This window comes from Mobula birostris, chromosome 15, assembly GCF_030028105.1.
Source record: "Mobula birostris isolate sMobBir1 chromosome 15, sMobBir1.hap1, whole genome shotgun sequence".
Lineage (NCBI taxonomy): Eukaryota > Metazoa > Chordata > Chondrichthyes > Myliobatiformes > Myliobatidae > Mobula > Mobula birostris.
In genome coordinates, this window is record NC_092384.1 from 55,081,667 (window position 1) to 55,095,842 (window position 14,176).

Genomic DNA, 14,176 nt, shown 5'->3' on the forward strand with positions numbered 1-14,176 from the left:
GTAATCTGAACTAAAATAAAAAGAAAAACAGATTTCAGTATTTAGTGTACTTAATCCTCATTTTAATAAGTCCAACTATATGCACGGAATATGGTTCCAATTACCCCACTGACCCTGAGAGGGAGTTGCCAACCCTAATATTTATTTCCAGGGTCTGCATTTTGTGCTCTGACAGTCAAAGGTTGCAGAATACAAATGCTGGAAATGCCAATAAAAACGAGCCTGAGTTTGATGATACAGTGTAAACAGTCCATCAGATATATTGCAATAACAATATTTGTCTTTACCAAAGTAGAACTTTATGATGATTGCAACCAGGCCTGGCCTTCTTTGCTTTTACCACCAGATCTCTTACCTGCTACATTAATCTTAGTTGATGAAACTACCTTGGTTTCAGTGTTCATTTTAATTTACATTTCCAACAATTTACTTTTTAACAATCTAACGTTGAAATTCAGCCAATCAGAATTGGGATTTTAAATTATTCCATCCAATGGATTATAATGTGGCCAGAGCTACAAAACCTGGCAGAGCAGGAACAAAGGGGAAACCAAAAGCCGAAAGACCCAGAAGATGGAAATGATGAAGAACAGAACATTAAGAAAATAGGCTCAAGTTAGAACAAAGGAACATGAAAAATAATCAAGGCAAGCAAGACAGAGAAAAGAAGCAATTAACTAATACTAAGTAACAGTAGTGGAAACAAAGAATAATGGAGAAAATATATTCTAATACTGTATATAATGTTGGTTGAAAGCTTGCCTTTATCTTCGCCAATGTTTTATTCTGAAGAAGAGCCCAAGTTAATGCCACACCAAATATTTAGGGCTTATTCTTTTCAAGATTTACTGAGGCAGATTAATCATCAATAGGTGATTTGTGGAAGAAAACCATGTTTCAAGATGGTCTATATCATATTTTATCAGTCACTCTGTGGCCAGGCTGTGAGCAACAAAGTCATACTTCAGCTTGAACCAAATAGCATCAGGAATCTGGTTTGTCTTCTAAACCATTCAAATGGCTCAAAGGAATTTAGAAAATTATTATAAAGAAATTGTACAGAAAAGGAGGAAAAATAACTTGACATTCTTTCATACCTGCCTCATAACCAGTATGTAATTGAAATCTGTTGGATGATTAATACAAAGAAAGAGTAGTCAGACTATGTGCTCAGGGTCAACATCAACTCTTTAAAAGTGAAATAAATTCTGTAATAATTTCAATGATGTGAAAAAGATGGTTACCTTGTCCAGCTGGAAACAATGAATAAAACCAATTAAATTACATATATTTGTAAATGTATGAGATTCATTCAAGAATTGTGCTCTCTTTAGGCTTCTCTTTAGTCTGACCATGAAATATTTCTGAAAAGAATTTGAAAAATCTGAGTGCAATTCAATATTTTTCTTTGCTACTTCAAACCCTTCCTGAAAGTTCAAAATGTTTAAGTAAATTTCAATTACTGAGATGCGTGTTTCACTCTATGAAGCTGTTCTCATTAGGTATTTGTAAAGTCTGAACAATGCTGCCTTAGTTTCTCAAACATAGATAGGACCTTGAAGCTGGTGTTCATTAAAAGTCATTCAAGCCACCAACTTCCTTAAAAAATGCATATCTTATGATATTTATCAACAATTTCCCTTTTTACAAGAATATTTTCCAATAAGCACCAACATTTTTATATTAAAAATAAATTTTCAAGACCCTGTTAAAAAAGATTGCTTATAAAATCTTCTGACACCAATTAAAAATTGTTAATTACAAGAGTTTGACTATGAATGGGGTTCGTTATCCATGCACAATCCCTGAGAGCAGGGTTTCACAATCTGTTTTATGTCGTGGACCCCTACCATTAACCAAGGGGTCTATGGACTCCAGATTGGGAACCCTGCCTTAGATCTTTCTTTAGCCTTTGACACAGATGGATTTTGCCATCATTCCCATTGTCTAACTAAATGGAAATGGTTCCCATGTGGCTATGATATCATTTATAACCACATTTATGATATAATTTAACAGGTTGTAGCTAGTTTCTGTCTCTTAATTCACACCTCTACAGCTGGGGGAAATACAAAGATCCTGCAGACTCTTCTTCTTCTTCTTGAGCTGCATGGTATGCCTTGGTCATATCATGTGGAGCTTCACTTCACCTCCCACCTATCTCTCTCTCTCTCTCGTGTCTCCTTTATTTTATCTTCGAAGGGATCTATGTGTCTTTATTCACTTATCATTGAATGAGATCATGAGGGCACAGCTGCCAATGGGATGACAACTGATACAGGTCTTTATTGCAAGGCATTTGAGTGCAGGAGTACAGGTAACTTGCAAAAATTATGATAGGGCCCAGTAACACCAAATCTTGAGCATTGTGTACAAGATTATTTTTTTCCACTTTATTTAGAGATGTAGCTGAGTAACAGGCCCTTCCAGCCCAGTGAGCCAGTGCTGTCCAGTTACACCCAAGTGACCAATTAGCTTAAAACCCGTATGTCTTTGGAATGCGGGATGGAACTGGAGCACCCAAAGGAAAGCCACACGGTCATGGGGTGAACGTTTTATTTCCTTACCTTAAAACATTAAAACAAAAAATAGTTTTGATTTACTGATTCCTGGCAGAGCACATCAGTCAAAAGAGGAGAGGTTGAGAAGACTAGGCTTCTATTTTCTGCTTTAGGAGAATGAGTGGTGACCTCATGAAACATATGAGATGCTTAGGAGGCTCAATCTGGTGTCTACAGGGAAGCTGTTTCCCCATGCTGATGAACCTGCAACTGGGGGGGGGGGGGTCATCATCCCAAAATAAGGATTAGACCTTTTCTGCAGATTCTGGAATGGTTCCTGAAATTGGAAGGTATTTCCTTTCAATGCACAGATGACATCTGAAGAATGTTATGAGACACATGCAGAGATTTATTCAAAAGGCAGCGCAGAAATTATTTACACGTTAAACCTCTACGTCACTGGCAAACGTTGAATGCTTGGAGACAAAGTTCTATCATTGCAAGGATAACACATGACTCTCACCAAATACTGTGTTTCATTCTCCCTCTATGCATGCTATGCTGTATTGATCTCTCTGCCGACTCACATTAAGTGCTCTGCTGTCTTTCTTTCCAACTCTTTATCACATTCCATCCTGCTTCTGTTTCTCCCCACTGCTGTGTCAAGTGGCCAGAAGTTCAATAAGTGGAGATGGGTGGCTTCAAGACCCTTTCCACCTCTCTCAACCTTTCCCTTTCTTCAGGCCTGTGTTCTCAGAGAGCACCAACACTGAGAGGAGGGCTATTTTCAAGTGTTAAAGTGTACTGTGTTCAACCAGCTGCAGCTGAATTTTGACGTGGTAGGCCAGCAACCAAATTATTTATTATTCCGACACACTAATCCTACTCCAATAGACCATAAGACCATATGGCAACGGAGCCTATTTTGACATTCAGAGCATTGAATTTGCTCTGCCATTTCATCATAGCTGATTCATTTCCCTCTCAACCCCCTTCTCCTGCCTTCTCTCCGTAACCTTTCATATCCTGACTAATCAAGAACCTATTAATCTCCACCTTAAAGGCACCCAGTAACCTTGCCTCCCCAACCACCAGTAGCAATGAATTCCACAGTTTTATCGCCCTCTGGCTAAAGAAATTTCTCCTTTTCTCCACCCTAAAAGGATGTCCCTCTATTCTGTGGCTGTACCCTCTGGTCCTAGACTCTCCCACCACAGGAAACATCTTCTCCACATCCACTCCATCTAGGCCTTTCAACATTTGATAGGTTTCAATGAGATAGCCCCTCATTCTTCTAATTTCCAGTGAGTAAAGGCCCAGAGCCATTAATCGCTCCACATATAATAAGCTTTTCATTCCCAGAATAATTTTTGTGTCAGTACCTCCAGTTGAACTTTGTCTTTTTGTGTGTTTTCCCCCAGTCTGTGGTTTTGTATTACCATGCACTCTTGTTCCCACTCCTTCTCTACTCCGGTCCCTGTATTACTGAGTACCCTGCCTCTCACCTGTTTCTCATTATTACCTGTTTTGCTGCCACTTCTGTCTCATTGTGCTCCACCTATCATCTGCCTCTCTGTTTATTGCTCAGTGTATTTCAGCCCTGTATTTTCACCAGATTGTACCAGTGAATTTTTCTGAGTCTTTCTAGCATTTATATCTATACTCTGCCTGTCTGAATATCAACTCTGCCTGATTCTGATTTTTTGGATTTCTCTGAATGTTTTGATCTCTGCCTGAACTTTGATGCTGACTTTGTTTGTACCTTGGGATTTGTTACTCAATTAATATCACTGTGTGCACAGTACTGGGTCTGTGACTGGATCCCTACTCCAGCATCCTGACATCTTGGGAACCTCCTCTAAACCCTTTCCAATGTCAGCACATCCTTTCTTAAATAAAGGGCCCAAAACTGCTCCCAATACTCCAAGTAAGTTTTCATTAGTGCCTTATAAAATCTTAGCACTGCGCCCTCTTGAAATGAATGTTGACATTGTATTTGCCTTCCTTATCACTGACTCAACCTGCAAATTAACCTTTAGGGAATCCTACACAAGGACACCCAAATTTTTGAATTTTCTCTCCATTTTGAAAATAGTCTACACTTTTATTCCTCAAGGTGTATGACCATACACCTGCTGACACTGTATTCCATTTGCCACTTCTTTGCCCTGACACCCAATCAGCTGAAGCCCTTCTGCAGACTCCCTGCTTCCTCAACGCTACCTGTGTTCCACCTATCTTTGTATTGTCCGCAAACTTTGCAACAAAGCTGTCAATCCTGTCATCCAAATCATTGACTTGCAACGTAAAAAGCATTGGTCCCAACACTGAACCTTGTGGTACACCAGTAGTCATCAGCAGCCAATCAGAAGAGAGTCCCTTCGCTTCCATTCTTTTCCTCCTGCCAGTCAGCCAATGTTCTATCCATGCTAATCTTTCCTGTAATACTATGGGCTCTTATATTGTTATGGAGCCTCATGTCTGGCACCTTGCTCAAAGGCCTTCTGAAAATCCAAATACAACACATCCACTGATTCTCCTTTGTCTATCCTGCTTGTCGTTTCCTCAAAGAATTCTAACAGATTTGTTAGGCAAGATTTCCCCTTAAGAATACCACGCTGACTTTAGCCTATTTACCATATGCCTCCTAGTACCCTGAAATTACATCCTTAGCAATTGACTCCAACATCTTCCCAACCACTGAGGTTAGGCTAATTGGCCTATTATTTTATTTCCTCTGCCTTCCTCCCTTCTTGAAGAGTGGAGTGACATTTGTAATTTTCTAGTCCTCTGGAAATGTTGCATAATCTAGTGATTTTTGAAAGATCATTAATAATCCCTTCTCAATCTCTTCAGCTACCTCTTTTATATCCCTGGGGTGTCGTCCACCTGGTCCAAGTGACTTATCTACCTTCAGACCTTTCAGTTTCTGAAGTGCCTTCTCCCTCGTCGGTAGCAACTGCGCTCACTTCTGCCCTCGAACAATCTTGATCTTCTGGCATACTCCTAGTGAAAACTGATGGAAAATACTTACAGACCATTTAGGTTGCACTTGAATTTCAAATTATTTAGTTGGTATTAAATCCATTTCCAGTAACATTTTTTTTCAAGTTGCACTGAGATCCCACTCTGAAATATATCGAGGAACATATTCTATTTTTTAAAGACAATTTCCCCTGGAATGTTGTCCATCTGTGGTAATTTGTGGCAGATTGGTTGATATACAAATGAGTTTGAGTGGAAATTTGAAAGAATAGTTTGTAAATAGATGCAATTTTGGGAGCGTTTTCTGAACATTGACAATTATGTTGAAAGCTGAAATTCAGTGGTGGCCTCAAATTTCAACATCTCACCAACACCGCCATTTCTCTTTTCCTCTACTTTCGGGGTATTGTGACAGTTGTATGTATCCTTAAGTTACTCTGCTCACTGACTCTTCAGATCCTCTTCCTTAAGGTTCACTTCTAAAAGTGGTAACTAAAATTGTCTCTTTCTGTTGGTCACAATCTCCTGCGAAGTGGCACTGGTTATTACTGATAAATAAAAGCTGTGTAAAATCAGAATCAGGTTTATTATCACCAGCAGGTGTTGTGAAATCTGTTAACTAGCTGCAGTAGTTGAACGCTATACATGATAATATAAAAAGAATAAAAATAAATAAATAATTTGATTACTGTAAATATATACATATTGAATAGATTAAAAATAGCACAAAAACAGAAATAGTGTATATTAAAAAAGTGAGTGATGGTAACAATGAGAAAAGGGCATGCCCTGGGTGATGGGGATCCTTAATAATGGATGTCACCTTTCTGAGGCACTGCTCCTTGAAGATGCCTTGGGAAGAAGCTGTTCCTGAATCTCTGAGTGTGTACCTTTAGGCTTCTGTATCTCCTACCTGATGGTAACAATGAGAAAAGGGCATGCCCTGGGTGATGGGGATCCTTAATAATGGATGTCGCCTTTCTGAGGTACTGCTCCTTGAAGGTGCCTTGGGTATTACGGAGGGTAATACCCAAAATGGAGCTGACTAATTTTACAACTTTCTGTAGCTTCTTTCGGTCATGTGCAGTAGCCCCATCCCCAATACTAGACAGTGATTCAGCCTGTCAGAATGCTCTGTAGAAGTTTTCAAGTGTTTTAGTTGACAAACCTAATTTCTTCAAACTCAAAATGAAATATAGCTGTTGTCTTCTCTTCATTATAGCTGTACTAATATGTTTTTCTTCCCCCTTACCCTTGCATATTGGTCATAGTTCAAGTTTCACAGTCATGTACTACAACTTGAACATACTGCCAACTATTCATCTGCGACAGACTCACTGCTTGACTCCCATTGGCACTTTATCTTTTGCCAGTTCGAATGGTGGAACGGTCATCTACAGCTGCACAATCCTACCTGGTGAAACAGTGCTTGGAGTGGCTGCAATTGTCCTCAAACCTAATTCTTCTGAGCATTATAGGCGAAACAGACCGTTGCCCCTGGCTGTTGGATATAAGTGCATCGAGGAGCTTTCAGAGCACAACTCCAGCTTTGCAACCGATCTATCCGGCATTCCAGGGATTTGTGGTTTGCCCTTCCATGACAACAAACCTGTCATCACTGTGCTGCCACTCCACCAGTATTTCCTGTGAGCCAGCAAGGTCATCCATGATGAGATGGTGCCGTCTAAGCCAGACCATCTGGGCCCAGTCCTGTTCAAAGTTGACCTTCATCATCTTCTTACCCTCCTACCAGGCTTTTCAGCTCCCATCCAACCTTTCCACATAAGAAATTGCAGGCATCAATTTTGCTAACTAAGATCCCAAAACATCAGCAGACACTGGAACTATGAAATATAGTAGGAAGCCCTGGAAACTCAGTAGGTCAGGTACAAGGCAACTTAGAAAATTGGGGCAGCTTGAAGTGAACACGTGTTTTCACTTTTCTAATCTCCAAGCTGAAATGTTAACTCTATGTAGCTGCTACCTGACTTGCCGAGCATTTGCAACATTGTATTGTCTGTTTTGATATCTCCTTTTAATTGCCACCACACTTTTAAAAACAGAAACCAACACTGTTTGTGATACTTTCTATACGGTCTCACCAATGCCCTATATACCTGAACATAACCTCCCTAACTTTCTGTTCAATTTCACCCACAGTATATAGAAACATTCTATTAGCTTCTTCATAACACAAACACACAAAATACCGGAAGAGTTCAGCAGATCAGGCAGCACCTAAGGAGAGGAACAAGCAATTGATGTTTTGGGCCAAGACCCCCAATTCGCTTCATAATCACTTCTTGGACCTGCTACTAGACTTCTTTGAATCCTACAGGAGGACACATAGATCCTAGAACTCTTTCATCTCTCAGCATGTGGATAATACGTATTTTGTACAGAATTTCCTGTCAAAATGGAAAATTTTACATTTCCCCACATTTTCATAACCAGTAACCACATGCACACCACTTTACATGTTAAAGTTAATGAGCACACTGACACTATTGTGTACAGGAAGGCATTTCCAAAGCAGTTTATAAGTGGAAAAAAATCATTCAGCCTACCCATAGACTGTCTATTGTACTTCATGCTTGAATCTATTTACATTGACCTTGTGTAGAGGGGCTTGATTCAATTATTAACCGCCTTGGTGATTAACCGCCTTGGTGTTCACACAGAATGCTTGCAGCCGGAAAATACCTTGGATTGGCTTGAATTGCTTAAATGCAGAATGAAGGTAGTAGCTGCTGGGAGGATGCCTGGAGGTAACTCATATGAGATGGCCATCTATTGGCTGGTACGGGCGTCACAGTAGCGTAGCGGTTAGTGCGACCCTGTTGCAGTTGGAGTTTGGAATCAATTCTAGCATCACCTGTAAGGAGTCTGTATGTCCTTCCTGCGGAATGCATGGGCCTTCCCAAGATGCTCTGGTTTCCTCCCACAGTCCAAAGATGTACTGGGTAGGTTAATTCGTCAATGTAAGGTGTCCTGTTATTAGGTTAGGGTTAAGTAGGGATTGTTGGAGGTTGCGGGGTGGTGCAGCTCAAAGGGGCAGAAGGACCTGCCCCATGCCGTATTTCTAGATAAATAAATAACCAGAAGGTGTGTAGGTTATGGTAGATCCAGAGCTAACGTGCAAGTGTGATGTCCCTGGATGTCCAGCTGATGAGGGGTTTGCCCAAAAAGCCAACTTTATTCCTTTTTGTGGATGTTGCTATTCAGCTGAGTTCCTTCAGCATTTTGTGAGCCTTACTCTTGATGTGCAAACTGATGTACATATGGCCGTTGAGGCCCTGCGCCACGGGGAAACCTATAATTCCCACAAAGCCGCAAACTTGCAGTCAGCCCACTTTGATTAGTCAGTCAGTGGCAAACTGCGAGTTGCTGCAAATCTCTCAGGTTCCTTTCAGTCTGGAAGCAGCCAAAAGCATAATCAGTAAAGGTCATGGTTACCCTGAAAGCACTGGGTCTTTTGGATTTGAACCAGTGCCCAGTGTACTCAATATTGCAATGCAGAAGTTGAAGATCTCTATCATTAGTGATTTACACAAGAATAAAAAAATACGTACTTTAATATGCATGTTGTAAAAGCTGAGGAGCTACCTGCTGCAGGTGGCATCATGTTATTGCCAGAATTGATTGCATCATCAGATCTTAGCTCCCTACATTGTAATCTTTGCATTGATACAAACACTACAAAATGAAACATAAACATCAATAACACGGTCTATGGAAAGAGATATGGCTGGTAATTTCCCTCAACAAAATTGGCTGTGGGTCAGTGAGAAGTCCTATTTAGCATACAGTGTTGGATCAAACTGTAAGTACAACACAAATAAGTAAATGGAATATAGAAGCTACAATAAGAATCAATACATCATTTTCACATAATACTTGGCTCGAATGCAGCCAGCCTGTTCATATTGCCTCTACATTTATGACTCACTGAAACGGTGCCTTAAAAAAGCAGACAAGACAGGCAGAGTTTAATCTATCTGTTATAGACAAATTGAAAACGGAAGATACAGAGGGTTTGGACAGTTAAATCTGACTAGTTTTTAGTTCTGGATGATTGCGCATCTTTAGGAATTAATGAAACAAGGTTAGAACTTCCTAAAGTTCTGCTTCAGGAATTACTTTCACTTCTGTGAATCAACGCTCTCCTAGTATCAGCTGCTCAAAATGGTATTTCTAATATAGTGAACTAGCAACTGTTTAAATAAGGCTGCTAAGATGGACTTGAATTTAATTCTCTGTCACATTCCCATTCTGACCCCACTGAGTGCGGACTGTTCCAACAAGATCCAACACAAACTTAGGCAACTGAATCAAAATCAGATTTATTAACACTGATATGTGTCATGAACTTTGTTGCTTTGGGGCAGCAGAACTGTGCAAGACATAAAAAAGTTACTATGAGTTACAATTAAAAGAAAGTGCAAAAGACGAATAGTGTGGAAATGTTCATGGACCGTTCAGAAATCTGATGGCAGAGGGAAATAAACTGTTCCTAAAGCACTGAGTGAGCCTCTTCAGGCTCATGTAGCTCCTCCCTGAAAGCAGGAATGAGAATAGTGCGTCGTGTCCCATCTTGGCACACTACACCCCCCAGGACACCACAGTGAACTCAAAAATTTCAGATCACCAAGTTACCACTGTTATGTTTTGTAACTTCCAACTATTAAATTAATTCAAAAGAAACACAGACTCCGAAAATGCGGGTGTAACTTTGTCTTTGCTTTAAGCGAGGCGCGTGTGTATCATGTGGTAGCGTGATGACGTATGCAATTAATGTATTTTTACATATAACCTGTAATGAATTATTTAAATGAAAAGGTATGCTTAATCAACCAGTATATACACAAGATTACACAAACGTTACTTAAATATTAAATACAGAAAAAAAAATTATATCAGAACTGTTGCAATTGTAAGTCCATTTTAGAACCATAGAATCATAGAACATTACAGCACAGCAACAGGCCCTTTGGCCCTTCTTGGCTGTGCCGAACCATTTTTCTGCCCCGTCCCACTGACCTGCACCTGGACCATATCCCTCCATACACCTCTCATCCATGTACCTGTCCAAGTTTTTCTTAAATGTTAAAAGTGAGCCCGCATTTACCACTTCATCTGGCAGCTCATTCCACACTCCCACCACTCTCTGTGTGAAGAAGCCCCCAGTAATGTTCCCTTTAAACTTTTCCCCCTTCACCCTTAAGCCATGTCCTCTGGTTTTTTCTCCCCCAGCCTCAGTGGAAAAAGCCTGCTTGCATTCACTCTATCTATACCCATCATCATTTTATATACCTCTATCAAATCTCCCCTCATTCTTCTATGCTCCAGGGAATAAAGTCCTAACCTATTCAACCTTTCTCTGTAACTGAGTTTCTCAAGTCCTGGCGACATCCTTGTAAACCTTCTCCACGGAGACTGCTGAGCTGCTGAAGAATTTCTGGTTGCTCCTTTTAATTCCACAGCAGTTGCTATGTTCTGTATTTCACTGCTCCAGCTCTGCTATTTTGTTCTCTTCATTCCTGTTCCACTAATTACACCTTTCCCCACCCCACCCAAGACAGCTCAGCAATGATTAATAAGCCTCTCTCAGCTCACACCAACATCACTGGAGTCATTCAGTGTCCCTTGGTCGCCACCCTATCACAAATACCTCTCTCCACTCCTCTCCCTTCTCTGCGATTTGGATCTCAAGTTACAAGTTTAAGTTTATTGTCACGGGCATCCATCCTCATGAAAATTAGTTAGCACTATACATTACACACAAGGCAAACATGAATTACATAAACCCAGATTAACATAAATTACACATAACTTACATGACAAAAATGAACAAAATTGAGCTTAAAGACTTTAGTGTAAATGGAGTGGAATATAGTCCAAGGTAGATTAGAGCAGCGGGAAGAAGCTGTTGTGGAACCTTAAGGTGTGGGTCTTCAGGCTCTTGTACCTGCTCTCTGATGGCAGTGCCAGCAAAAGGGCATGACCCAGATGGTAGGCTCCTTGGTAGTGAATGTCACCTTCCTGGGACATAGCCTCTTTGAGATGTTCTCTGAAGTAAGGAGTGCTATACCCATAATAGGAATTGCTTTTTGTTTACCTTTTCCTGGTTCTGATGACAGATCCTCAGCCCGAACTGTTGACTTTCGTTTTCTCCCTACACAGGTGATGACTGACCTGCTGAGTACTTTCATCAGTTTCTGTTTTTGTTGGTGAATTTATTTCACGGACAAGTTGCCCTCACCATGCAGTGGGTTAAAAGCTCAGTACAGTACACTTTAGCTGTGTGGAAGAAGATTGCTTTTAAAATTCAAGTTTCTTTCTTCATGCCTTGCTTTTGATTTATATATAGCATTTATAGAGCTGTAGGCACTACTGGCGATCCTTCCGCTCCTCTGTTTCTGGTCATTTGCACATCCCCTGTTTTAATTGCATTTGTACCGATGGTAAGATCTACACCTTCCAAGGCTCTAAATTCTGGATTCTTAACTCTTTTTAAAACCATACTCCTAGATTTAATACTGGTCAACTTCCCTAATGCATGATGCAGCTCAATGCTGAATTGGAATAGCCTTTTTCTGTGTTATAATGACACCAAAATTCTGTAATATTCCTGGGAAGTAACTTGGGAAGGTTTATTAAGTTACACTTCTTGCATTTCATGGTACCACAATTTATTAATATTAGTCCATGATATTAGCTCTCTGATTGTAAAGGAGCCTTGACTCATGTCTTGGTCAGGCTAGTGTAATGATTACTTGGAGGAAATGGTGTTTCTCCTCCTTAATCTTCAGGCCTTGTAAATAGAAATCTGGACCAAATGATTAAGAAAATTCATCTATTTAGATGATAATTGGTTCCTCTTCCAAAGACATTGGTTTTTAATTATTCTGAATGTGTAACATAGCTGTGGTGAAGTACAACAGGTATGGGCTGGTTGCCTTCTTCTATTACCGGGACATGGTATTTTGCCCCATCCTTTGTTCCTTTAAATAACTGAAGGTAACTCAGTGAATTTCAGGAAAACTATTACAGCTATCTTGATGGGAATTCCAACAGCTTGAGCAATTGTAACCAAGAAATCATTTTCCAGAAGAATTGAATTCCTTCACTTTCTCATTGATCTGCAGGTATCCCTGTGGCTGCTGTAAAGTTCTAACAAAACGCTTATGTTCTCTTTAATCAACATTCGTGTTTCCTGACACTGCAGCAGTTTAATCTGACACTGGATGACCTTGCTTTTACACTCAGAATAGCCAGACAGACAATTGTATTTGAGTTCCAATTATTTCACTGGATATCCAAATCTAATCTGATCAATCTGACTATTCACACATCCGCTGCCAATGCATGAGATCTGATTATTCACACACCCACACCAGGTTAAGTTATTGAAGAACATAAAGTCTGTTTCACTTAGGTTTAGCAGCTGTCAGTGGATTTTCTGTGGGATCAGCAGCTGATTAGCTTCACTAACATTAGGTTTATCCTGCACTGCAGTCAGAGAGCCAGTACTGCCTTTTGATCCTTTCACGAGTGAGATTTCAGTTTGCCAATATTTGGGCCTATTGGGCCTCACGTTTTACCAACGTGTTTTAAATCTCCCTCAGATTAGAGCTGCTGCCAAAATGGTTCTACTGGGGTGCTGATAGGAAAGGATTATGTGTGGCCTTTGCCAGCGGTGTGGGTCGCTCTTGGTTGAAAATGCCATGTACTGTTTTCAATGGGAATGGAACAGAAGTTTTAAAATGTGGATTGCTATCCATGTAATTTTTAAAAAACTTTCATTAACAAATTTGGGGTTTGAAATTGGTCCCAGATGTACCTGTTTTACAGTCATAAGGGAAGGAAAGCAGGAATTAATCTTCGGGTGACTGTAGGTCTAGGTGTGTATGTGGTAGACAATATCTTAGACCGTGAAGAAGTATTGAAAAAAATTGAATTGGTTCTTTTCAGGCATTCTGAATAGCCACCTAAAGGAGCATTAGGCCCCTGATACATAATACTCATTGCTATTAAACTTTTCCAGAAAGTGGGATGCCTCAAATATAATTATTCAATTTTCTGAATGGGGTTATGCCCAACACTGAAAAGGCAGATGCTTCAATTTTAAACTGGAGTGAGAATTCTTCAGCCATTCCTGACAGATGCAATCAGACCTCTCCCTCAGTCCTTCCAGGACTTACCCAAAGAGCCATGCCAGGGGGGAGTCTAGCTTGAAACCAAAGCATTTCCTTAGCCAGTGGAGACTGGACAAGTGTTAACAGCTCATCCAAATATGCAACCAAGGCTGATATTCTCTTAAGCTTTGAGTGTTCAGTCTGTTCCCACTGATCTTGGTCTAAAAGTGGGGTCAGAATAAAGATTTCCCTCTGAAAACTGGAAGAGTTAATCTCCTCCTTAAAAAAAAACACAAATGTGACCCGATCAGGTTGCTCTCACTTGAATTATGCAATAGAAACTTAACTGCACAAAAGCACACTCCGTGAATTGATTTTAACAGTCTGAAGCAACCATCTGCTAGAGATAGAGGTGCAGCAGCATCTATGGGAGGAAAGGAATTGTTGATGTTTTGGGTTGAAACTCTGCATCAAGTTAATCTGATCTGACTAGGTACATTAAGCTGAAGAGGAATGATAGAATTATAGAATAGTACAGCACAGAAACGGTTC